At 43.7% G+C, this 24,608-nt stretch overlaps 1 long non-coding RNA gene across 1 annotated transcript in view; it reads right to left on the reverse strand.

The window, feature by feature from the left end:
• Positions 1 to 3,591: 3,591 nt before the first annotated feature.
• Positions 3,592 to 24,608, reverse strand: part of LOC128471690 (uncharacterized) — a 31,055-nt gene continuing 10,038 nt past the window's right edge. The window contains exons 2-3 of the long non-coding RNA XR_008346121.1: positions 7,306 to 7,638; positions 3,592 to 3,852 (exon numbers count right to left, since the gene is read on the reverse strand). This is a non-coding gene — a long non-coding RNA (uncharacterized LOC128471690). The remainder of the gene's footprint in view (positions 3,853 to 7,305; positions 7,639 to 24,608) is intronic.

The raw sequence follows: 24,608 nt of genomic DNA on the forward strand, positions 1-24,608 counted from the left end.
TATATATATCAAAGAGTCGGCGCTGCTTCCCACAAGGAGCTTATTGGGGCAAGGGCTAAATATTGGGATCCGGTTGCTTCCGAAACGGACGTTTGGGGAAACACTGGTCCTGTGCGCGGTATGTCTGCATCAATCCTGACAGCTAGCACTGGGCGACGGCGCCTCGGAATACAGGGAGGGAGAGGGGTCCCCGAACCAACAGGGGAGCGATCAGGGGGGAGGTGAGAAAAGCTAAATAAACAGAATCGGTGAAAATGAAGAGCAGCGCAAGGCGGCAGGGAATGAAAACCTTGTGTGTTCCAGTGCAGCGAGAACATTCAAGATAGAATAGGGATGAGCGTGGAAAGGTTTTATTTGGTTCTGCTTAGCTGCCTCACTGTCTTACTGTTTTGGGCAGCGGGGATCATGGGCTAAATGGGGAGATCCCCAAGTCACTGTAAATGGGGGGCAAGGCAAGGTAGCTTTTTGGGCAAGGTGGATGGGGGGTCCTGCCTCTGGCCTCGACCCACCCTACCACTGATCATACTCAATAACACAGGTGTCCCTTTTTGGATGCCTAAGAAAGTTGGGGGGATCCAGCATCACTTTGGAGAAAGGATGGGCAAAAGGTCCATGCATGAAAGTTGTGTCCATGGCAGGGCTGGGTCTCTTACTCATTAATATTAATAATAAAATCTTTCTCCGCATCTCATCCACTTTGAGTGACCAAAGCAGAGCTCATCTTGATGCAGAAAAAGATACATCTAATTAGCAGCGATGAATTCATCTGGCAGCGAAGACGTCTTCATCCCAGCGAGCTGGAAGCTGCTTATTTTGAACTAATAAACAATGACCAGGAAGGACGGTGTCTGTATTTGGCCGGCTTCTGTATGAGATATGATGTCCTCCAGACAGACGACGGGGCAAATGCTCCCCAGAGAGCCGACCCATCTCTTTATACAAGAACCAAGGACATGTTCAATCCCTCCTTGCCCGCAGCAGGACCCTCATTGTAAAACAGGTCAACAGGAAACACAAAGACACTTCAGCATTTTTATTTTGTAATTTATTTATTTTTCTTCAAGAAGAAAACGCAGGATAGAAAAAAAAAAACACGCTCCAGAACATGGCATTCTTACTTATAGCTCTGCGCTATGTAACATTTCTTTAATAATCTTACGCAGGGCACCCATCATAAAGATTCTATTGTAGTAACGCGCTAATGGGGGCAACCAAAAACGGATCTAATGACAACCATGACCTGTCGGGAGCTAAAGAAATAAGTCAACTGTATGCAAGCAGTTGCGTTCTGCTGTAACTCCCGAGTGTGTCCCTCTGTAGGACCCTAATGTCCTCTTTTCTAGGTGCTCAGAATGTTTGCCGGGTGTCAGTGTATCACCTGGAGATTCGGGTACAAACCCCGAGGCTTAAGGAAAAACCCTGACTGTTCCCCGGAGGTGGCTATTGGGGCAAATTGGGGTCTTTGATCTTCCTGGCTACAGAAACTGTTACGTTATAGGTTATCATATCTCCCAACGGTACCGCTTAGTGGGGAACAGTCCTGATTTTGCCAGCTCCTGCTGGCCTACCGAGCTCTACCTCTGCCCCGCTTTTTTGATAGAGGTGAAGCTTGGCTGGGTTGTGGACCCTTGTGGATTGTGGTCTTGATTTCATTGTCTGGCGTCTGGATAATGAATACGGCACATGGGCAAAATGATGTGCATACCCAGTAGCACCGCCAGTGTGAGTGACGCTCTACCTCCCAGACTCTGCCCTCCGGCGTAGGTAGAAGTTGGCAGGTATGAGTTACGGTGCGCGTATTCTGGAGTGTTTGCTCTGAGAGTTGGTGGGGAGTATGTGATTTAGTGTAAAGGTAAGGAAATAAACTCTTACGCTCTCACCCCCACCTCCTCCGGCCTCTTATCTAAATCTCAAGGCGCCGGGCGTGGAGGAACCACAAAAGTAAGAGTGAAAAATCTCAGAACGGCCAGCCAACTGCTAATATTTGACTTACACAAAAGCAAACTATTAAACAAGCCTTTATGGGACTGTGCTGCGCGTGCTTAGCAAAGTCAGACCCGTTCTGTGTGTCAAAACATCTGCTCCGTTGCCTTATGGGAGCACAGATTTAAAAGGCTTCGGAATTCAAGTGAAACGGATGGTCATAACACTCTAATGGCCGTAAATACAGAATAGGACACAGACTTTAATATATGGCACACTCCGCTAATAAACATTAGAGCAGACGAGGATATAATGCCCTTAGACTAGCAACTGAGTAAGGTACAGAGTAGCAACTCTAATGAGAACCTAATGGCCATACCTGGGAACTATCTCCAGGTCACGGGACTGGCGTTGAGGTTGATGGGTAGAGTGCTCTAATAGGCTTATGATATGGACATGGGTATAGTGCTCTCGGGGTAAAGAGCAGTACTTGTATGGGCCGTTGGCCTACCAGTGAATAGGGTTATCCATCTTTATCCATCCAGCGTTCTTCTTAACGCTTGTTTTCGCAATGCAAATATTATGGCAGAAAATGGAAACTGGATAAACACTGACCTTTTTGGCGCTTAATCGTTTTCGGATCCTCATAAAACTCAGAATTCTGGGCTTTCGTCTCCAAAAACAACACTTTGAAAATGTTCTCCGGAGCTGCGTCCTCACCGCAAGGAATGTTCAAGGCTCTCCGCTCCTCCCTTAACCCCTTGGGTGCCACAGAGGTCAACCATATATCTTACCACAATTTATTATTGATCTCTATCATCGTAATGGGATGTTGGTCCCAACAAACCAACCCATTGAAGCATTTATCTAACTGCTGGTGCTGCTGACATAGTCTCAAGCTGCTTTTGGGACCACGGCCCCAATGATCTCCAGCCTTTCCTTTAGAATAATGGCAGAGCATGATGGGAATTATAGTTCCTGGAGAGCTATCTCCTGCCTACTCTTAACAGTGCCTACAGTAGACTTGGTACCCACCACTTTTCTGAAGATTTCAAAGTTACAGACTTTGTAGACTATATGTTAACTTAAAACTGGATTTCCTTATCTACAAATTGATAAACGAGAGGTGCGTTTGCATGTGCATACATATACACATACTTACCCTGGCACCAAATAAAATACCCCCTTCAGGTCATTTCATTCATTTTGAAATTCTTTTATAAGTTTCTACATCTGTGAATACATTGTTACTATTTCTTCTTTAGCTAAAGGAGCTTCAAGATCTAAGCTTACATCAAATGAAATGTATGGTGGATCCCATGCATTGGAGAATAAAGATCCATTGATTCCAGCACTTATCCAATATCTCACTTATTTCATGGGTAATTTTCAAGTTAAAGTTAATGTAGATTTTTTTCACCCCTTGATCTTTTTCTTGGATCCAAAGACAATATATTAAAACATCAAACAACATCGAGTTATGGTTTTCTTGATAACAGCTGTTTACTACAAATAATTATAGTTAGATACAAATATACACAAATATATAAAAACCTCATAAAAACATATATATCTTGCCATTGTAAAAAAAATATATAAATAGAATAATCTTTTGTTTCCAATTCTAATCGCGCTTTCTTCAATGATACCCAAATATTACCGTCTTCATTTATTCCACAGGAAGGGTATCTGACGCATTTCACCAATCAGACTCCGTTCTTTCTGTATTCCGGCAGAATTCACAGGGTGGGTTAAACGCTTAGACTTCTGGCCTTCAGTGTTTGTTGAAGAAAGTAAATAATACAATCCCATCATCCTCGTGAAGCTTTGGTTCTCTCGATGGCAGCCATTTATGTTACAGCGGGGGCTCCGCAGGTCCTGGGGTGTCGAAAACAAGTTGGAATCTGTGTCCAGCGACGAACTGCTGACCTGAAACAGGAGAGCCGTCATTTGTAATCTTATTATTAATATTATTATTATTATTATTATTATTATTATTAATATTTATTTATATAGAGCCAAAAATTCCCCACCTCTTCCAGTCCATGCATTGAAAGGATCTGACAAAACCAGAAGTGACAGAATAAGATGAACTGATACATTAGGGAAAGAGGGCTCGGCTCACGAGCTTACACTCTAGATGCCTTCAATACAAATCTAATTATTCACCCAAATCATTTGGCATTTACCTTTCTGTGCTGGTAACTACATATCCATCACTCACTCACTCTCTCTCACCCCCTCTCTCTCACCCCCTCTCTCTCACCCCCTCCTCTCTCACCCCCTCCTCTCTCTCTCTCTCTCTCTCTCTCTATCTCTCTCTCACCCCCTCCTCTCTCTCTCTCTCTCTCTCTATCTCTCTCTCACCCCCTCTCTCTCTCTCTCTCGTGTCATGTCATTCCATCTTTAGATTCTTGTCCTTACTGTCCCTGGCAGGTAGAGATGGCCCGGCAAGCTTGACTCCCAATGCATTTCACCCACCTGTAAACTGACTACTTTGTTAATATTCCTCACAAAAATGTGGCCCTTAGAGGACCCCTAGCGGATTATAGGGGTTTCAGTCCAGTGTTTATCCTGTTTATTATCTGGTTAATAAATCTTTGGGGGGTCGCAGCACTCATTGGAAGTGGGAAGACCGCAGAGCATCCAACAGGTGCAGCGAAACCTCGCTTTCCAAAATGTGAAAGCACAAGAGCCGGACGTTCATAAGAACGAAAGAGAATCCTACGTACGCGGGGAAACGGAGCGTTCTTCCTTAAGGTTGCCGGGGAACGAGAATTCTTGGCTGAAGATCGTACTTGAAGTGCACATATTTAACGACTGACTTTAGCTGCACGTTCAGAGCGGTTAATAACCGCTTGGACTTCTTCCAAATGCAACTCTGGCTGAGCATTATGGGAGTTGGAATGGCAGGGTTTCGTTCTCGGTGGTTAGCTGTGCCAAGACCTACGCGTTTTATATTAAGTTGTGTAGCACCCACTCCCAATCTTTTTTTTTTTTCGGACTATGACACTCTATTTTGTTAAGCCAGGCAATGGGAGTTGGAATCCGGCCTCCGTTGGGGGTGCAGCCCCCCATCGCCCGGCTCCATGTTGATTGCGAGCGTTTCCGGGTCTCGGGGGAGGCTGAGTGTTTGCACAGAGAGCAGTAATGACTGTCGGTTGCGTCACAGTCCTGTCCAGAAACCTGATGGAATCATTAATCTCGGTAAAGCCCCAGATATTAGTGCGGGCGCTGGGCCGGTTACAGATTACACAGGTAACTTAACCCCTGCGGTGCCGGGGAGGTGCATAGTGGTGCTTTGAAAATAATAGCTGTGGCATTTAGAGTAGAAGGAAGGAAAAGTCTGTATTTTTCCATTTTTTTCCCCGTTTCTGTCTGTCTGTTTACCTGCACGGTCTATACGATGGGTTCCGTGTCTTGCATCCAAGAACGTTTTTAATTTGTTTATCCTACGTCCATCTCTCCTTTACCAGTTACCCCTCTCAATAATTCTCCCTCGATTCCCCCATATCGTTCCTTTAATAAACATTTATCTCTCTCCCATCGCTCCCTCTCTTTCATGCCCTCTCCTCTCTCACTCCCTCGCTCCTCTCTCTCTCTCGCTCCTCTCTTGCTCCCTCTCCTCTCTCTCGCTCGCTCCCTGTCATCTCTCTCGCTCCCTCTTTCCTCTCTTTCTCTCGCTCCCTCTCCTCCCTACTCTCCTATTCATCACTCCTCGTCTCCCTTTCCCTCCATCACTCTTCCTTCTCTGATGTCTGGCACATTCACCTGGATCTTTCTCTTCCCAATAATCTCCATTTTCCACATATATCTATACTTTGTAACTTTTGCATTTTCATAAATACGCGTCTTTATTCCGTAGAGAGTAGCGTTCGTCCTGTTACTTTATTTCATACAGAAGAATTAGGAAAAACAACATTTCTAAAACTGTATTTGAAGTATTTGTGAGAATTTTGGAACGAGGGGATTCTTTCGCTTATCTGTTATTACGCTCATGGACTCGATGCTTGCGACTCCTGTCTAAGCAAAGGCTGGCCAAGGACACGAGGACGCCGTGCCGAGGCTAAAAGGACAGCGGGAATGAGAGATCCAGATGTGCCGTTCCCTGAGTGTGGGAGAGAAGATACGGCCGTGCCGGGTTCTGATCCGCTGTGTGCCCGAGCGCAGAACCTTGACCGCTTTCCTGCCAGCTGTCTGTCTAACACGCCGTTCCCCAAACTATTAAATCAGTAATCTGTTAATAACTAACCCCGTCTGAGACAGGTGCCGGCGGCTTAGCCTTAGGGCCGGTTTGAGTAATTTCCCAGGTATGACTTTATGTCGTGAGTAATGTTCTCCCGTACGCGCGGCTGGACCACCTCGTTAGCGTTACGCGCTGTATCATACATCTGAGAAGCTGATAATTAAAGGTTTATTCTCAGAAGTGCCCTCACCTCAGTGGGTCTCAATCCAATTAACCCTTTATTAACCGTACGAGCCGCCAAAACTTTAAGAATGCAAACCAAGCAAGATCCCTGTGTAAATATTAATGACACATGCCCCCAGAATTAAATTTAGACTCCTGCCTTTACCTACAGAGCCCTTAATAAATCCTTGTGACCGTCATACTCTCCTCATCGCCCTACTCGCTCTTCCCTCAACTCGTGTCTCTCTTGTGCAGTTATCACCTCTTCGCACGTGTCTGTAGGGTTTTAACCCCGTGATACCCATTCTCTGGAACTCATTTCCTCGTTCTGTCATATTATGCCCTATCTTTAAATGTTCACGAAAACCCTCCTGTACAGAGAAGCTTACAATCTGCTCTCCTAATCTCCATTGTGAAAAGAAACCATCCATCTGAACAACAAAAAATATTCTGCTTTTCCATATACCTCAGATGTACTTGGTGCTGCGCCATAAAATAAACCATTGGGTAACTTTTCCCAATAAAATGATATTGTGGGTTCAGTGAATTTTAAAGCCAAAATCACGACGGTGCCGTACAAAAGCGAAGAGAGTCACCTCCCTCCCTTATTTTACTTTAACTTCAATGACCCAACAATGGTCAACTACCAAACCCTAACAATACGGTGTTGTGTGGACTCCACGGTTTTTGGGAGCTCTCCACACTCAGTATGGGGCTGGAAGACCTGAATGAGAGAAAAGTTTTGGCCACGAGATAAAAGAGGAAAAGGATTTTCTAAAATAAAACAAAACTCGTACAGAACGGTCCAGTCTGAGGAACAGATAACTCCCAGACCGAGGGAATAACAGAGGGGGCTTTTTACTTCAGTTCGGACCCCTTCTGAGATCCACTGAGTTCACATTTTCCAATCTCACCAAGGGAGGCTTTTAGAGAATTCTTTTTGTCTTTCTTTCTTTAGGAGTTATGGGGCTTACCTTCCTTGGACACTTTTCTAGAAACTCCTTGGCCTTGAAAAGAACAAACTTTATGAAGAATTCGATATTTCATATCCACACAAGTTCTTCACGTCCTGAATGACCGCGGTTTAGAAAAAAGTATCATTCTCTTCTTTACGTCTCTCCGGACACAAGTTTTTGTGGTATTCCATCTGCTTTTACGACATGCTCCTGCTGTGATTGGCTGGAAACATGTTCATGTGACGTCATCACCACCACTAGACCAAGAGTTGAAGAAGGCTTGGTGATGAACCGTTAACAACGCCGCCCGTAAGGGTCCATGCAGGATAGACATCTGGGACATGGTGACCTCTGTAATTCAAAATACAAGGGACTTATTATTTAGAAAATAACTAAAACAGTACATTTTATCAAATAGGTGACCGATAGAAGGATGTGTTGGATTGTGAATGAATGATGGTTTTATTGATTCCAATCTCAAGTTATAATAGACACCTTGACCTATCTCATTTCTTGACCTATTTCATATCCTCAGCACCCAACGTGTTATCTTCTGGCACCGCCATTGTCGCACCAATTTACACCGATTCTACACACTGCACAAGTAATCACAGCTGCTTCTCCACGAAACCGGGGAAGAAAAGTGCTTATTACTTTCAGCCGTTCCTCTGATCTCTCATTTTTAGCTATAAACTTAAATTTGTTATCCTGGGGGGCATTGATGACTCGATGTGACCTGCAGATATGAGTGAAGGATAAGTGTTTAAAGCGTGGGTGGTGTTTTGCTCTAAAACGACGATAAATCATACTTTTAGCATATGTCTAAATACTGCTTGTATTTTATGGGGGCTGACAATCTTACAGGTGGTGTCTGTGGCACCAGGGAATCATGCCTATGGGAGACCATACAGTTTGTTCTGGTTTTGTGTTTAAATAAAAAAAAAAAATCAGAGATTCTGCTTCTAAAAATGTTTGTTTTTAATATTTATTTATTTATTAGAATTGTTGAAGCTCCAGCCTCTTCTGTAGCTCTGCACGGTGAAAAATAAGGCACAACTTTAAACATATAAAACAAAAAAAAGAGAGAAAATGGGGGGGGCTGATTGGGAGTGGAGTTGATACAGAAAAGAAAAGCGTCGTGGTGCGTTTCATAAACAGTGATACATTGAGAAGATATGGTGGCGTCCGTGACTGTACTGAAACAGGATGGCGTAACCTCCGACCGAAATTAAAAATAAATAAATAAATGTCTGGTGTGGATCCCGGGCTCGGGTATTTAAGTATATTTTGGTCCGGCCAGACTAGGTGTGACATTAAGCGGGTGCGAGGGAGCTGAAACCGGTGCTCCCCGGCAGCTCTAAATAGCCCATTGAGACCCAAGCTATGGTGTCATACCCCAGCGCTCTACACTCTATAGCCCCATGAGGGTAGGGATGGTACGGAAGAGGTGGTTGGAGCTCACGAGTCCACCTTGCGTGCCACAGAAGAGATAAGGGGAAGATCCATAGGTATTTGGTTTTTTTGGGGGGAGGATTGGTTTATAGAACAACCACTGCAGATACTAGTCCAGGGGCGTCCAACCTGCGGCCCTCCAGCTGCTGCAGGACTACATCTCCCATAATGCTCTTTCAGCTAAGGGGCTGGCTGAGGAGTATGGGAGATGTAGTCCTGCAGCAGCTGGAGGGCCGCAGGTTGGACACCCCTGTACTAGTCCATTTCCACCCACTTTCTGGAACTAACATTTAAAAGAGCGACGACCCATTGGCTCCCAAAGAGTTGTCTAAGTCTGATATAGAGTATAAATATTGTCAGTAGCATTCAAACGTTTCTTTCCACTCTGGCAGGGTGTGACCTATCTCATTTCTTTATTCCCGCCGCCCAACGCGTTATCTTCTGGCACCGCCATTGTCATGTGATCGCCGATATGCTTAGATATCCGTGGGGGAGAATTTGGTGAAGTAAAGGTGGACCGGAAAGTAGGGGAACGTTAAGACTTGGCATTTCCCACTTTTGCCTCCTAAGTACAATATCTGGAAAAACTGCATAGCCGCCAACTGTCCTGTCGACCCGGCAGGCAGCTCTGCTTGTGTAATGCCAAATTGGGTACACTGAATCAATATTTGCAGTGCTAAAACACTAATCAAACGGGATTTGGGCGAAAATCACAGAATCATACATTTATTTTAAATCAAGGCATGTCATTGGTTTGATAACCATGCGTTGCGTCCATTCTGTGTCTAAATAAAATACACTTTATTTGTTTTTTATTTTATGTTTTACTAGGTTTACAACAATAAAGCACATCTTGTTAACTAAAAGTAACAAAAAATAACATAGTTGCCATGCTGGAGGAGGCACGAGAACACGGGAGCGTGAGAAGAGGAGGAGGGAAAAAGAGAGAACAAAAAAAGGGAATAATATAAATATAATTTTCACTACTTTCTCAACATATTGCCCCATTACTGCTTCGGTGTATGGGGACGGTGGGCACAGCTGAACTCAGCTGCCTGCTTTAAAGAGGGGTCTGTTATACCAGGAAGAAAATGAATGTCTGTTCAAACCGTGTTCCTCCAGGGGGATAGAGGTCTGCTACCTACGTTATATTACAGGGGAGGAAATAGGCCCTTTTTTTTTGCTTTTTTTTAATTAATAACAGAAGGTCTGGCTCTCATTAGCAAGATCCCTGATTTACTATTTAACAAATTCTCATTTAATAACCTTCCCACCCTGTGAATCTCGCCTGGCAGCTAGATGTGCTAGAAGCAGCCTCCCAGTCTGCTCTGCTTAATGTATACTTTTTGGGGACGCCCGTGGTAAAATGCCACAAAAACCCTTTCAGAGCGGTAATTCATTCTACAATATTACGTATTCCTGGTTTGAAAATATTTTAATCTGCCTATAAGTAGTAGAGATATTCTGCTGCTCTGCCCGGCGTTGCTGGCCCTTTCTGGCCCAGTGATGGGTATTTGGCATGGGTGATGGGTATTTGGCACGTACGAGACCCATAAATCAAACTGGTGACAAAGTATCTTCTTGAAATGAGATAAACACGATACTTTGGGTCACTCGATTACATTTGTTTGTAAATGGAAACTTCTCAAGGCCAACTCATCCAATACTTTGTCCAGTGGTTATCCCCACTCGAGAACACGTAGACTGATTTCACGTGTAAGAGCGGTCCAGAGCGGCCCCCGTAAGGCGTTCCTGGGAACTTCCCGGGGGGGACTACAAGGAGCTCTCCTCTTTTTTTGGAGGGGGATCGCTCCTCGCAGGATGGTGTTGAGCCACGTGGGGTGGTGACTGGGTGGGATGAAAGCATTTAGTGGGAGTAGGCTGAATGTGAGTTGGAGTGGGCGCGGCCACTCACCACTCCAGTGTCAGGAGAAAAAAAAAAGCTGACCCGGGGAAGCAGGGTCAAACCCAGGGAGTTCCTACTTCGCCTTTAAAGGCTTTTCTGGCCCAAAATATAAGGCATTTTAGAACCAGCAACCCAATGTTCCAGCCTCTGCAGTGAGGAGTATCCGACTCATTGAGCGCTACTGAATTCCCACAGTTCTAGTCCTTGTTCTCACCAACTTCATCAATTCTTCGTGTTCAGGGTTTACTATAGCCCCGGGCATTGTTGTCTCGGACATCTGAACATGACCTCTTGATCTGCCTGTTAACTCTTTTATTTTATTAACGTGATGGTATCCCAGTCTCTATATCACTGCGGGAGAAAGGGTCAGCTGGCTGAACGTTCCCGGTTTTGGGGAGGAGGTGGGGGGCGGCTTACTGTATTTGGCAGTGAGATAGTTAAAGATTTGCGAGAAACCAAGAAAATCCAAAACGGAAGTCAGATTAATGGAGCGTTGAATGACAAACAGTCTCCTGGTCTCTCTGTCTCTCCCTAACCTCAGGTGACAGGTCTGGAATGCTACCCTGTCACGGTGGGGTGAAACTCAGTATTTTTTTGTTTAACCCTTTGGCTACAAAAGGGGGTTAAATGTCATGCACACCCCTATTAGTATTGGGGTTGAAGAAGCTATGAATTTGAATGTACGTATGTATAAAACTTACAGTATTGTTATATATGGGGCTTTATAAACATTTTTTCATCATTATTAGTAGTGCGTTTCTGTGATTTCGGAATGAGAATTTAGGTAACGGACCCCGACTTACTTCATTCTTTTTTTAAGCGATACAGGTAAAAATGGGAACGCAAGTTTCACAGGGTTTGGTGAATTCATAGCTAACCAAGTTGACCAAAATTAAGTCCTCATTGACCTGAGTAGGCAGCAGAGATTGGGCAACCATTTCTACATAACTACAAACTCCACTGCTTGGTGGCCAATTCCAGATTATAGAGGCTTCGAAACCCCCAACACAGGACAAAACAGTTGAGTTTTGGGGCATTAACAAGTGCAGTTGGGACATAAAGGCTTGATGTGTCGCATGGGACAGGCAGAGGCTACTAGGTTCCTTCAAATTAGGATCAAGAAATTCAGTTCTGTGTTGATCCTCTAGATTGTAAGCTTGTGAGCAGAGCTCTTTCACCTTTTGTATCTGTTTGTCTTTGTAAATTCTAGGTAGGTCGGAAGGTATGGACTATACAATATACAAAGCGCTGGGGAAACTGTTGGAGTTATATAAACAAAAAGATAATCTAACCCTATGGATTCTGAAAATAACACAGATGTATTCCTTTTCTGGATCCCACCAGAATGGGCTTATATCTATATCAGTTTTGTGGAATCAGTGTTTTGATGTAGAACCTGTAGTTTTTAGTACAAGCTTTTGCAAGGATTAATAAATCCAAGAAACATGAAAAAAACTACAAAACAATCCTATCTGTCCTAAACATCACCACCAGCTAGACTGATGTCTTCTCCTAGTCTTTTCTGGGCCACGTCCAAAAGGCAATGGAATATACTTCTGCATCCTGATAGCGTTCTACGTTTCCTAGCATCTTGTGGGTATTATTTAGTCTACGCGGCCCTGAACCATGAAGGGGAACTCCAGAGATGGGAATGTGAATTACGAAGCGGTGCTGGTCGTGCAGGTAGTTCTATAAGAGTAAATTTCACTGGATTCGTAGACTCTGTAAGCAGGAAGTCAGCAACTTAAACAAACCGGTATAATCACTTTACCGGCATATCTATACCTCTCTTATTGTGAGATTACTCGTAGCTGTTCTCATTTTTCTCCCTTTTTGCCATTTTTCAAGTGCAAAGCGGTTACAATTCGGGTTAATGGAGAGCTGCCAACAATTTCAGATGAAACCCTAATGGAATTCTCTAAGAGTGAATAATGGCCCTAATGTAACATTGAACATTAAAACAGCTCCTGTGTGTCGTTTGCAAATAATTTCTGAAACATTTTAACTCAGTGCCATAGATATTATTTATCTGACATGGTTTGCAAAAGACTAGTTCTTTATGAAATGAAATGTTAGGAAGCAGGTGATTACGGACCAGTAAGTCTGTAAGGCTTTTCTAGTATTATAAGTGAGTTGGTTAGAACATTCAGGTTAAATGATTGGCTTGCTGGGTTGCTTTACAAACTGTTGAAAAAACGATTTAGCTGCATGAAGGTCTGGCTATCGGTGGCAATGAGCATGACTGCTTTGATTGAATGCGGCTTCCCTTGGTTTGCCCAATTTCCTGATCTTTTACACTTTAACTATTTGGGATTTTCTTGACCCGGTGGATTTCAACCATTAATTTAACAACGGTACATTTTTTTCCTGCTATTGTTAATCTTTAATTACTTCCCCTTCTCGGCCTTCTGACTTTATCATGCGCCGGAATATCAGACAGTCTCGTTGAGATGTTAGTCATCTCTTCTGAAGGATTCTGAAGCCAGAGATATTTTCTTTCTGTACCTGAATGTTGTCCTGTTCTGATCCCGCATTAATTAACAGTTAATAGAGCTAGGCTTCCAGAGAGAGCTCTTTATCAGACAGAGAAGACCGTGGTTTGACAACCTGAGAGCCGCATTCTCTGGGGTATTTTATTTATTTCTTCCCTACATAAATCTGCAAATGAGACGTGGAAAATCTGATGGATCTCCTTTCAAGAGTGCAGCTAAACACTACACGAGATCACGGCCAAACTTCTAATAAAGTGGACCCCGTGAAATCTGTATAATTAATATATATATATATAGGATTATGTAAAGGCGTACTTCTTCCTCCTTGGCAGATCCAACGTTCTGCGTTTTAAAGGTTGCAGTTGGTAACGTTTAGCAGAGGGGGTGCGTTGAAATTTGGATGTAGGGATTGTTAGAGTCCCATCTAGTGGCTATTAGGTGTACCTCTGTAAACGTAGGGTTAACCTGGCAACGTCCTGGTCCTGGTATTTGCCGAAAGGATTTTGTGTTTTTTTTTTTAGTTGCACGTAAAACACACAAGAACACCGGAGAATTGTCTGCCGATGTCTCGGTGCTTCTTAATCTTTATCTTGGCAACATAAAAACCTTCGAATACGGACGGTGTTCTAGTGAACGTTTACTAACGGATGCCGCGGGCTCCGGACAGAACGCTTTTATTTTACTTTACGCTTTATCATCCAGCATTGAGGATTTAGTAATCTGCTTCTTCTTTTTTCTTTCTCTCTTCTGATCGCTTTTTTCTTTTTCGCTTTTCTTTTTTCTTTTTTCTCTGTCTACCATGCTTTCTCTCCTTTGTCTTACTCCCTCTCTCTGTTATTTTCCCCTCTCTCTCCCCTGTCATCTCTCCCTCTCTCTGTTCTCTCCTTGATACCCTCCTCCCTCTCCATTCTCACCCCACTTTCTGCCCAACCGGTTCTTCCATCACATTGTTTCAAGGAGGATTATCCCCATGACAACCACCAGGTACAAGAAGGAAATAAAAAAAACCCTTCCATCTTCACCCCTAACCAATGGGGCCGCCGTTAGAATCCCCCATAATTGGGAGTACCTGATTCTTAGTAAAACTCCATCCCGTCCATCAGATTTCAAGTGGTGGGACATAGATTCCTGTATCAGATAAAGAGTGGAATGTCACAATGTATCCTTTTACAGAACAGTAGTGATGGTAATACAATGCTTTCCATGCTGAAAAAATCAAAACGGCTATAACCCAACATCCAGTATATGGCAGTCACGTAAAGTCGGTGTTTACGCTTTATTTTCTGCCTTCTTTTGCTCTAAATACGGATTGTAAAATATATATTGGCTTTTTGATGGCCTGTAGGTGTGATGAGCACGAGGTGTGTTGGTACATTGAGATACTTTGCTGAAGAATGGATTTGAAGAAGTAACAGCGAAGCTCTGCAGTAGACCAGATAATCAATAAGCAAACGTATTAATATCAGTTTATACCAATTATATACGTCCAACACATGGCTAGAGAGGGGCAAGTTACGTTTAGGGTGGGTGTTAGAGATGTGGCTGGGAGAGGGGCTCTACCATGGCTTTGTATGTGACTTTGGCTTTGTATGTGACTTTGTGACCTCTTGATTGCTCTTTGTTACCGAGGAATTCATAAAAAAGCATAATGTATTGTATTTACTATTTACGTGATTATATTTATAAACAGTTTGTTTTGTTTTGTTTTTTTATAGACATTATTGTTACTTTTAGTGATACTTTCATACCCAGCAAACATTCTGAGTTCCTAGGAAAACAAAGGGACATTAGGGCACAAAAAGAGGATTGGGTGCCAAAGAGGGACTGGCCACATTAAAGAAGGACACATGGGAGGTGTGCTGGTGTTTTATATAAAAAAAAAAATAAAAAAAAAAAAAAGGGTTGGTAAGCCCGGCTTTGGAGCTTACACTTATTTCCATGTGAGTCTAGGAGGATTATAATACCCCATTGATGTGGCTCAGTGGCGTCGCACTTCAGTCCGGCAGACACGTGGATAGAACTAAGTCCGAAACGCTAAATGTTTGATTACATGTTAATTAGAGGAATCCGAAAATTCTGGCAGGATTACGGCCCTTGGGGACAGAGTGTGATACAGATTACGGATCCAGCGGAATCCGGATCCTGTGGGGTGCAAAAAGCGAGAATTTGTTCTTTTGCCGGAGTTACGTTGGGGACGTCGTGAGTTAACGCCTTGACGTAGTAACTCCAGCAAGTAGGCAGCGGCCCCCAAAAATGAGCAAGAAGCCGCGCACGTCGTGACATCGACAGTACGTGAAAAAAAATCTACCCAGAATAAGGGATTTTCCATGTATAAAAATGTGTTATTTTCCCCCGTTGTCTGATGGGAAAGTGTTTGGCGTTCTATAGTTTTTCATCTCGTTGGAGCGACGTCCAATTATTCCACGTTGGTTCCTAGGAGTCATTCGGCAGAAAGCAGGTGCCGAGCGACGCTCTCTGACCCTGGGAGAAAAACAGGTCCTCGGCCTTTAAATGGGGACTTGTTTCTGTAGGGGGTCACAACCCAGCTAATCCGGGATTACGGGGGGGTTATTGTATCTTGTGTACCGCAGGCTGCAAAATTAGCCGGACTGCTCGGGCTGCACCACTGATCTCCTGAAATATTTGGCATGTGAACAGCCGACCGGACCCCAGGACTGATAAACACGCCGGGGATTATCCGCAGGAGCCCTCGCTCCTAGCACGGCCAGCTTCTCCGAGCCGCCAAACACACGTATACGTCTCTGCCATACGGAGCAGGACCGGCGGACTCTTACGCTCCAGCGCTAGACTGGAAGGCCAGGAGTTTATCGTTTAGAGAACTGATCGGTGTCATTTGTGTATCAGGATATTGCATACCTCCCAAGTGTCCCGGGCTAGGTGGGCCAGTCCCTCTTTTGCAACCAAATCCCTCTTTCCTCACCTGAGGGTATCGCAGGGTTCTACAGCCCTAAAAACCCCGACAATGTGTATGGAAACAGCAGGGAATGGGTTTGTACATTTACATTATTTAATTAAAAAGTCTCAGAAAGCCCTGTCCCCAGACTGTAAGAGCAGTGCCGGTTTCTACCAAATCACATTTTATAGACATTTTGTACAAAATTTACAAAAAAAAAAAAAAGACAGGACTGTAAGATCCCGAAGTTCTGTAGATCACGGCTGGTTTGGAATGACTTCTAATGCTTTTAAAATAAGTTTAGAAAGCCGTGTTCTGTGATTCGCATTCACAGAGATATGATTTGCGTTTAATTACACAGGATCTGCTTTTTTTATATTATATATTTTTGTGGTGCGGCGTTTGGCATAAAGGATTTAGTGGAGTTATGAAATAAATTGTAAGGTTGCTGTAGCCGCGCAGGTTTAAGCGTACGGGTGAGTAATGGGCTTCTAGCGGACGGGGGTGTAATTTTTATTACAGTTTTTTGCCGGTCCGCGCTCCCCGTCTGCGGGGATCCATTGTGGTTTTTATACTATATGATGTGTAAATCACCGAGGGCTGGTTTCGGTTTCCACTTTTTCTTTTCTCCTGAGTCGTAGAAGACACCGGATCAGTGATTTTTTATGCCGGCCGGGGACTCGACTTCTTTGAGCTTTCGCCTCATCTTTGGACTTTTATCCTGCGGTGTCCTGGCCAACTTTTTCGAGGCTAAATCCAATCAGTTGCTATTCTACTTATTGTGGAACTTATCGATCGCATTCTGTTCCATTATTGTCATCTCCATGAACCCAACCAGAGTCGGATGATGTATATGGATCCCCGAGGGTCGTATATTCTGGGATTTCAGGATGATGTCTGGATAACGAGACAGGGAGGTTCTTGTATTGTGTATAGTTTGGGATCTGTTAGGTCACACTCCATGTTTTATGTGGCTGCATGGAGTGAGGGGTCCCGAAACCACTAAAATATTAATTGTCCAAAGAGTTTAGAGTCCTAAAGAGGGACTATATCACCTAAACAGGGGCACTTGGGAGCTATTGCTGGAAGAGTGGAGTGTTTTCTTTTACCGTCTCCCAGCAGTGTTCTGGCTTTCCGGTAATTTCAGGATTTAAGGAGAGCAGATCCCTGCCAGCCGTGGCACAGAGCACCCCCCTCCGCTCCCCCTCCGGCAGTGAAGTGGTGCAGGGGCAGCAGTATTGCCCCCCCCCTGAGGCTTGGGGACCGCTGCAAACCCTGCGGCCCCTCTAATTATTCTACGGTTATTCTGGCTGTTTATTGGGAGTGAGCGTGACCCCCGTATTGAGCACAGGCAACTGTTTTTTATGACCCGTCTGAGACGAAGTAGTTGAGAAATAAATAAAAGAGAGGACGTGGACGATGATTTGACGATAAAGTCTAAATAAACATGAAATAAATGATGTTCTCATAGGCAGTCATTGGTACTCAAGAGGTTAAAAAATATCATGCGTGAAGGTCCTAATTTGACAGCTCTCCTCTGACCACCTATACTGTTTAAAACCGAGATTGCAAGCTCTTGGGTCTAGTGTTTCTTCAGCTAGTATTTAATCCAGCCCCCAAATAACTGATAACACCGGCTACGGTTTGCTCTGAGCTCCCGGACCCCGCACCATCTGGCAGGGATCCCTCTTCCCCCGCATCCGGCTCGTAGCTTTGTATCCGGTTTGGGAATTCCACGAACATCGACGTTTCTCATGCGCAACAAACGCAGCGCATCGGCCAAGCTAATACCTGCACAGACCTGCCGAGCGGAACTTTACCTGCATTTAAATGCCACGGGGTAAAAGTCTCCTGCCAGATCCACAGAGATACCCAACAAGGAAGCCTGTTCATCCCGGACCTTCAATCCCAACGAGATAAAATAGATTTCACTTTACGACATTGCTCAGCATTCCTCTCGCACTTATTTATTGTTAATATTTTTTTAAAAATAAATGAAATATAATAAATTATATAAACTAGACATTATAAGAATATTTTAATAAAATTTTATAAAATTATATATTTTTATTTCTGGTAAGCCATGATAGACGGCCGTCAGAAATAAAATTAATAATAATAATAATACTTTCATATTAAATGTAATGTAAGAAAAAAAAAAAAGAAGCATTTTGCTATTTAGTTTCTGTATTATTTTGGAGTATACATATCTTTGGATATAAATATATATATTTGTTTGGGTAGCTGCAGAATTCAGTTACATTTTTGCCAATAATGCTTCCTCGGAGGTACCCTGTAACTTCCTTGGTTCTAAGCCAGATGTTTGCTTCGGATCATGAAATTTTGCAGGTCAAGAACAGCTGGAGACTAGTCTGTCAGTAAAGGGTTAATGGGGGGTCTGCAATTAAGCTATGACCCCCCCATCAAATCCCACTTTATTTACCAAAATACCCAATAATACCCGAATATAAACGTTTTGTCGCGCTCCCTTCCAGAGGCACACGTTGCCCGGTATGAGCCATAACTGAGATGTGGAGAAGCTCCAGAGATGCCGGACGCCGAATGCTCAATGGATGCACGGAGAAGGAATTAGAAGTTTAGGCTTTACCTTGGAATCTAAAGCTTGAACTTTGGGAAGACTTTAAAAAAAAATTGTATTATTCTAAAACTTGGAAGGTAAAACCGAAATATCAACAGTCCTGAAGAAGACCTAAGACGATTGTAGAATGACGAGCGTCTATAAGGACCGTAGGAGGTCTGGAACCCGTGTGTCAAATATTTCTGAAACATAACCTCAGACATGATGAGCCAAAAATTAAAAAAAAAATTACAAAACTAGGAATATATTAATTTCTAGATAATATAGGTTCTCCGAAGCTTTTATCGATAGACACATTAGTTTTTTTTCTGAAGAGGAAGAAACTGAGATTTTTCTTGTTTAGAAACCTGATCTGGAAGTTATTCCTTCGTCCGGTTTTCCTTTTCCTTTTCCTTTTTAACGACCGTATTTTATAACAGAGATTTTTTTTTTTCCGTGGCCAGCTGACGAATGTCAGAGACACAACGTAGCCCACGTGATACTCAGAATCCCGCTTGTCGCTGTTCTCAGATATGCAGAGTACCAGGCGTTCTCCAGAGTGAGCCGGCGTTCTGGATTTGGGATCCACCGGAGGTTCTGAGTATAGCAGACATAAACACTATAGAGAAGATACTTGACCGTGGCCATCGTTATACATAAAGCTATTAACCCCTTTGTAATATTGGGGGGGATATTAGCCAGTACTCATTTTTCTTGAACGTTTTAACCACAAAAATGTATTTTTCTAACATCAAGCAGTAGATTGTATTATTTATTAAAAATCTGAAAATCCATATTTTTAGGTGTTTTACCATTTCTGCCAGGTAATTGTTGCCTGACTCAAATAGCTTCAGCCTAGAATTAAGTGGAATGGGGGTACAGCGTGAAAAAAAAACCCTTTGGTGGTCCGACGGAGAATGTGAATGCATAATTCACCCTGACCCATTCTCGGCGGTGAGCTGAACACACGCAGGGCTCTGGCCTATTCACCAACAGGAAAGGCTGACCCAGGGGGTCATAACGAGGGGTTAGCGACGGGTCAGACTGGGGAAGACGGGGACATGCTGGGAATATCGAATGTAGGAGCACCTTGAACAGTATATCCCCCTCAGATACAGTAACTCGTGTGGGAAAAGCGTCACGCCGCTGATATACGACCTTCATGCGAGTTAATGGGGCTCTGCAGAGTCTGATTGGGAAGCGCTGGTTGGGGAGACACAATAAGGACCCCTTAAAACGTGGATATTTCCGCACCCCCTATGTCTGTCTATAGAATAGATCGGTATATGTAGAACACTTAGCAGCGTATGTATATGTGTAATTATAATGTGTGTGTGTTTATATACATATTTAGTGTTTATGTATATGTATTGCTCAACACTTGCAGAGAAAGAAAAGGGTTAAATATATATATATATCTACTATTGCTACAGCCAAGTGTTTTTTTTCCCAGTATATATGATATACAATTATAATATATAAATATATATACTATTATATAATATATATATATATGTTGAGGGGAAAATTAGATTTATTTTTATGCAAAAAAAAATTTAAATGCATTATTTTATTTATTTTTATAAATCATAGAAAATGATTTGACGTTTTTTTTTTCTTGTTAATATTAATCCAAAACAAGTTAAAACCTAAGCTCAGTGAAGTTTTGTTTGTCATTTTTACCCCAGAACGGTTAGTCTTTTTTTTTTATATATATACACATTATTATTTTGTAATTCATAGGCTGTAATTAATAGTGTTAACCCCTCTGATGCCATGAGGTGCTGTCTGGCTTTTCAGCTGTTTTAACAGGGTGAAATGCGTGCTTTTTGACCGTTTCTATAATCCGCGTTCCAGGAGTGTTGCAGACCCACCGTTTTTTTTATTTTTAATGAAAAGCAAGTTATATGACTTTTAATTAAATGCGTTTATTAAAAGGGTGAAATATTTGGAAAGGCTGCTTTCTAGCAGCTTCGAACACATTTTCCAGAACCAGCGCGAGCCGTCTGCATCCGCCTGCCTCGGGCGGGTTTTAGTGCAGAAATAAATCCGTGCTAGCAAGTGCTGACAGATTATTATACACAGTGACAGCCGGGAAGAGGGTTTACCCCACCTGAACCACCGGCAACGATGTATGGGGGAAAGGTATCTTGGTAGGGGCGGCAGAGGGCCGGGGGGGGGACTAAGAGACCGGTGGGAGAGAAGGGTAAAAAGGGACGAGGAAGGCTGCGGGATAGAAGAGAGGTTATATGAAAGGAGAGACTAAAGGGTTAATTTACTAAGAGATGAAAAGTGTTCTTCTACTGAGTTCCATTTACATGGCGATGAATTGAGAATTAATGTTTTTTTTTTTCTGTTTATTATTAAAAATAATAATTTTATTATCCGAATAGATATTTTTTTTTCCAGGTTTAACTCAGATTTAACTATTTGTAGAGCAGATCTGAATACCCTCCCTCCCCCCCCCCCGCACACACATACGCGGTCAGAGTCCCCGATCTGTTTAGCAGGAACTCTGCAGTTGTTCCTGAGTTGCAGTCATCACGGTGGATTTAACAATGGGGACAGACAGGGTTCAAATGACCAGACAGACTCACGGCTAATTGGATTTTTATAATGATCGTTTTCCTGTTCTCGCTAAAGAACGAAGAGCAGAGGATCATTCAGAGAAGTGAAATGTCGGATGAACTGGTGGTCAAAACCAAGGCATCCACCAGGTTCTTTTGGTCGCTATGGCGACAGCATCTCTTTTATCATTTTACATTTTTTTGGCAACCTAATGGGTTAAAAGCCGTATACATTAATTTTTACCCCTGGCATATTTTGCTCCTGGGAATATTTATAAAAATACTTTAAATGTCTTCGGGTTGAAAGCTTTCCATCTGCCCCTACCAGGCGTCGCCGAGTGGGCACAAGGTCTTTGCATGGCAGGTCGCCCACCAGGCTGGTAGTAGCCTCCGCTCACCGATATTCTTGTTTATGGAGCGCAGCTGATAATTAAGTGGTATCTTAAAATACCACCCAGGTATGTCTCACCCCTCCTTGCTAATTCCTGCCCCGCTCACCGCCGCGGCTCGGTTTATTTTTCCGAGTCCTAAACACGTACCTCAGCGTTATGGTATATTTCCAGCAGGAGACGGCAGAGCTGGTAGTAATTAGAACGGTCCCCGGGGGTCTGCGTCCGGAGCCTAGGTGAGGACTTTGGAAACGCTGTTCATCTGATGTGGCTCCGAGGTCACCGGCCCACGTAGGACTGAATTAAACTAATCACAGGGGGCGATTTCGGTGAGATTCGGGGAGGTTTGATGTCGGCTTAATCTCAGCAACCCAGAAGCTTCTTCACGTCCAAGACCGTATCACGGTCAACTTTCCACGCTGCCGAGGCCCCCGAGGATTATCCTAAAGTCTCACCCCTGTGTTCTTAAAAATATTTCCACGCTTGTTTTTTTTTTTATGTAAGCTGGGCATCGGAGCAATTTTGTTTTTTAAACCTACATGTCGGCGAACGTGTGTGTTCTGCGGCTAGACAAGACAAACACGCAGTCATTCTTACCTGTGTTTAAACCACAGGGCACACAGTGTGTTAAAACCTGGCAGACGGGGCACTTTTCAGGATTTTTATTTATTTATTTGGGGGGTGGTTATTTTTTTTTTATCTGAATTTTTTATTAGTTTTTTAAATTATTATATATCAAAAAAAAATTCTTATCAATGCTCAACATTGAGTGGATAATTTACCGTCCGTTTGGGTTGATAATAATTAGTCAATTTTGGTTTAGCAGGAAAAACTACGATATCAAATTTCGGCCAACTTGTCCTGATAATTAAAAAAAATATATAATAATAATAATAAAAATAAAAAATAATAATAACACTTATGTTTGGAAATGAGGTGAATTTATGAACCGTATCACCTTATTAAAATTAAATAAAGGAATCTTTTGGGTAGATGCTGTAGTATATATTTTTTTTTTACTAAATATTTTGCTTGCCTGCCTCGTAGCCTCTCGTATCTCTCGGTTGGCCCGAGGCCAGGATTCAGGTAAGGAAAAGACCGTGGTGAGGAAGAGAGGAGAAAATTGGCCACATTTCTTAGCGAGTAACAAACTAAAGTCTGTTGCGCCTGAGAGCAGACTGTTTAAATAGGGCGAGATTCTGGCCGCGTTCTGCTTTCAAACACTCCGAAGCAAAATAATTCAGCCACGGTTTTTTTTATATTTATATATTTTTTTTCCACTGTAGAGGCGTCAGCGAGACCCAACCGAAAAAGGCGGCGGGGGGGGGGTGCTTGGGACTTGTCGTCCAATCTGCCCCCCCCGCTCCTTCTTCTCCCCCCTCGGTCTACCTGTGTCATGCATGAAAATGAAGGCTGGAAGGGTTAGCCGATATCCCCAGCGAGCGAGGCTCATGGCAGCTATCGTGCGGAGCAGATAAAGACTGCTTTTGAGAGGCGAGAGACTCGAGTCGGCAGCTTTTGGGTTTGCCTCTCTGTGACAATATCACATCTGGAGACACAGGACCATCGCCGGAATTCTGAGACTTTTTTTTAAAGTGCCGGGATGGAACCTTGGTAGAAACCCGTCCGTTTTAATAAATTCTAAACACCCTCGACGGGTCGTAGCAGCCGGCAAAAAAACACGAACCGACTTTTATGTCGTTGCCCCAGGCTTGAAGGGAAAGACAAGGTCATGGGCTAACGCTAGAGAGTTATAAAGTATTCCTTCACTTCAATGTTTGGGGATAAGTGGAATAGCCTTTCAGCTGAGGTGGTAGAGGGTTTAAACGTGGATAAGATAGGTGTAAGGCTCTACTGAATATAGGACAAGGCCAAGGACAGAGCAGACTAGATGGGCTACATGGTGTCATGCTTTATGTTGCTATGTCTTTGTCACAAGCAACAGTGTATCAGAAAAAACATTTCGCCCGCAAGCCGCGTGAACCTCTAAAAACCCCTACAGCACTGCTCGATGAAAGGGTTAATGTACAGGAGCGCCAGCGGTGGCGGCGGGGGGAGTAAGAGCCGTATTTATTCTATCTAACCCCATAGTATCATATTAGTTTGAAGGAGAAGGAGCCTGGCGGGCTGAATGAGAGGCCTGTGTGTGTCGGGGAGCTCGGCAGGGAGCGTGTTTGCCAGGCTGTCACTGCCACTTAACCAGAACATTAATCTTGGTGAGCCCTGAATTGCAGGCATTGCTGCCTCCGACTCCCGGCTTCACGCTGGGACTCTGTGTTTTAGCAGGGGGGGGGGCTGGACACGGGGAGCCTCTTCCACCCCATTCACATAGGCGTTAACCCTTCAGCAGCTGGGCTGCTTAAAGAGAACTCTTACAAGTGGAGGAGTTAGCAGGGCCACGGGGACCATAACTCAGCGAGCCGCACGGACTGGTTTATTTTTATACGAAGCTGTTGAATTGGACACCTGGGTTCCGCGTACGGCTATGTGGGGGTTTTATAGAACTATTAGAGGAATTCCGAGGCTCGGTTGTATCTCCCGGTAGCGCGGCAATATATTTATTCATACAGGACAAGTTAAAGGGATCGGATAGAGCATATGGCTAAATGTAAATACATAGCAGCAGGTCCCGCAGAAAGCTTCCAGTATGGATGTTTCTGCCGCCCCCGTGAATCGCAGTGAATATAAGGGGGTCCCCGGAGTGTCCCGTTTACTTTAGGAGTCTTTGTGGCCCAAAGTTTACCCAACACCTCAAGTCTCTGCAGCAGCGCAGCGCTCCCCAGCCTTCACCAAACCGCATACAGAAGGGTTAAGGTGTGCCTCGCGAACTTGGGAATTATCTCCCGAGCATTAGAGACCTGTGTACATTGTACGCTGGCCGTTAACCCATTGCACGCTCTGCTGCTGTTGCAGGAGAAAGGGTTAACTAGATGAAGGGAAGCCGCTCACTATCTCCTGCACACCCCCAGACAGGGGCAGCAGGGCAGAGGGTAATTACAGTGTTCTACCTGCACCTGCTCACT

Source organism: Spea bombifrons, chromosome 13 (assembly GCF_027358695.1).
Source record: "Spea bombifrons isolate aSpeBom1 chromosome 13, aSpeBom1.2.pri, whole genome shotgun sequence".
NCBI lineage: Eukaryota > Metazoa > Chordata > Amphibia > Anura > Pelobatidae > Spea > Spea bombifrons.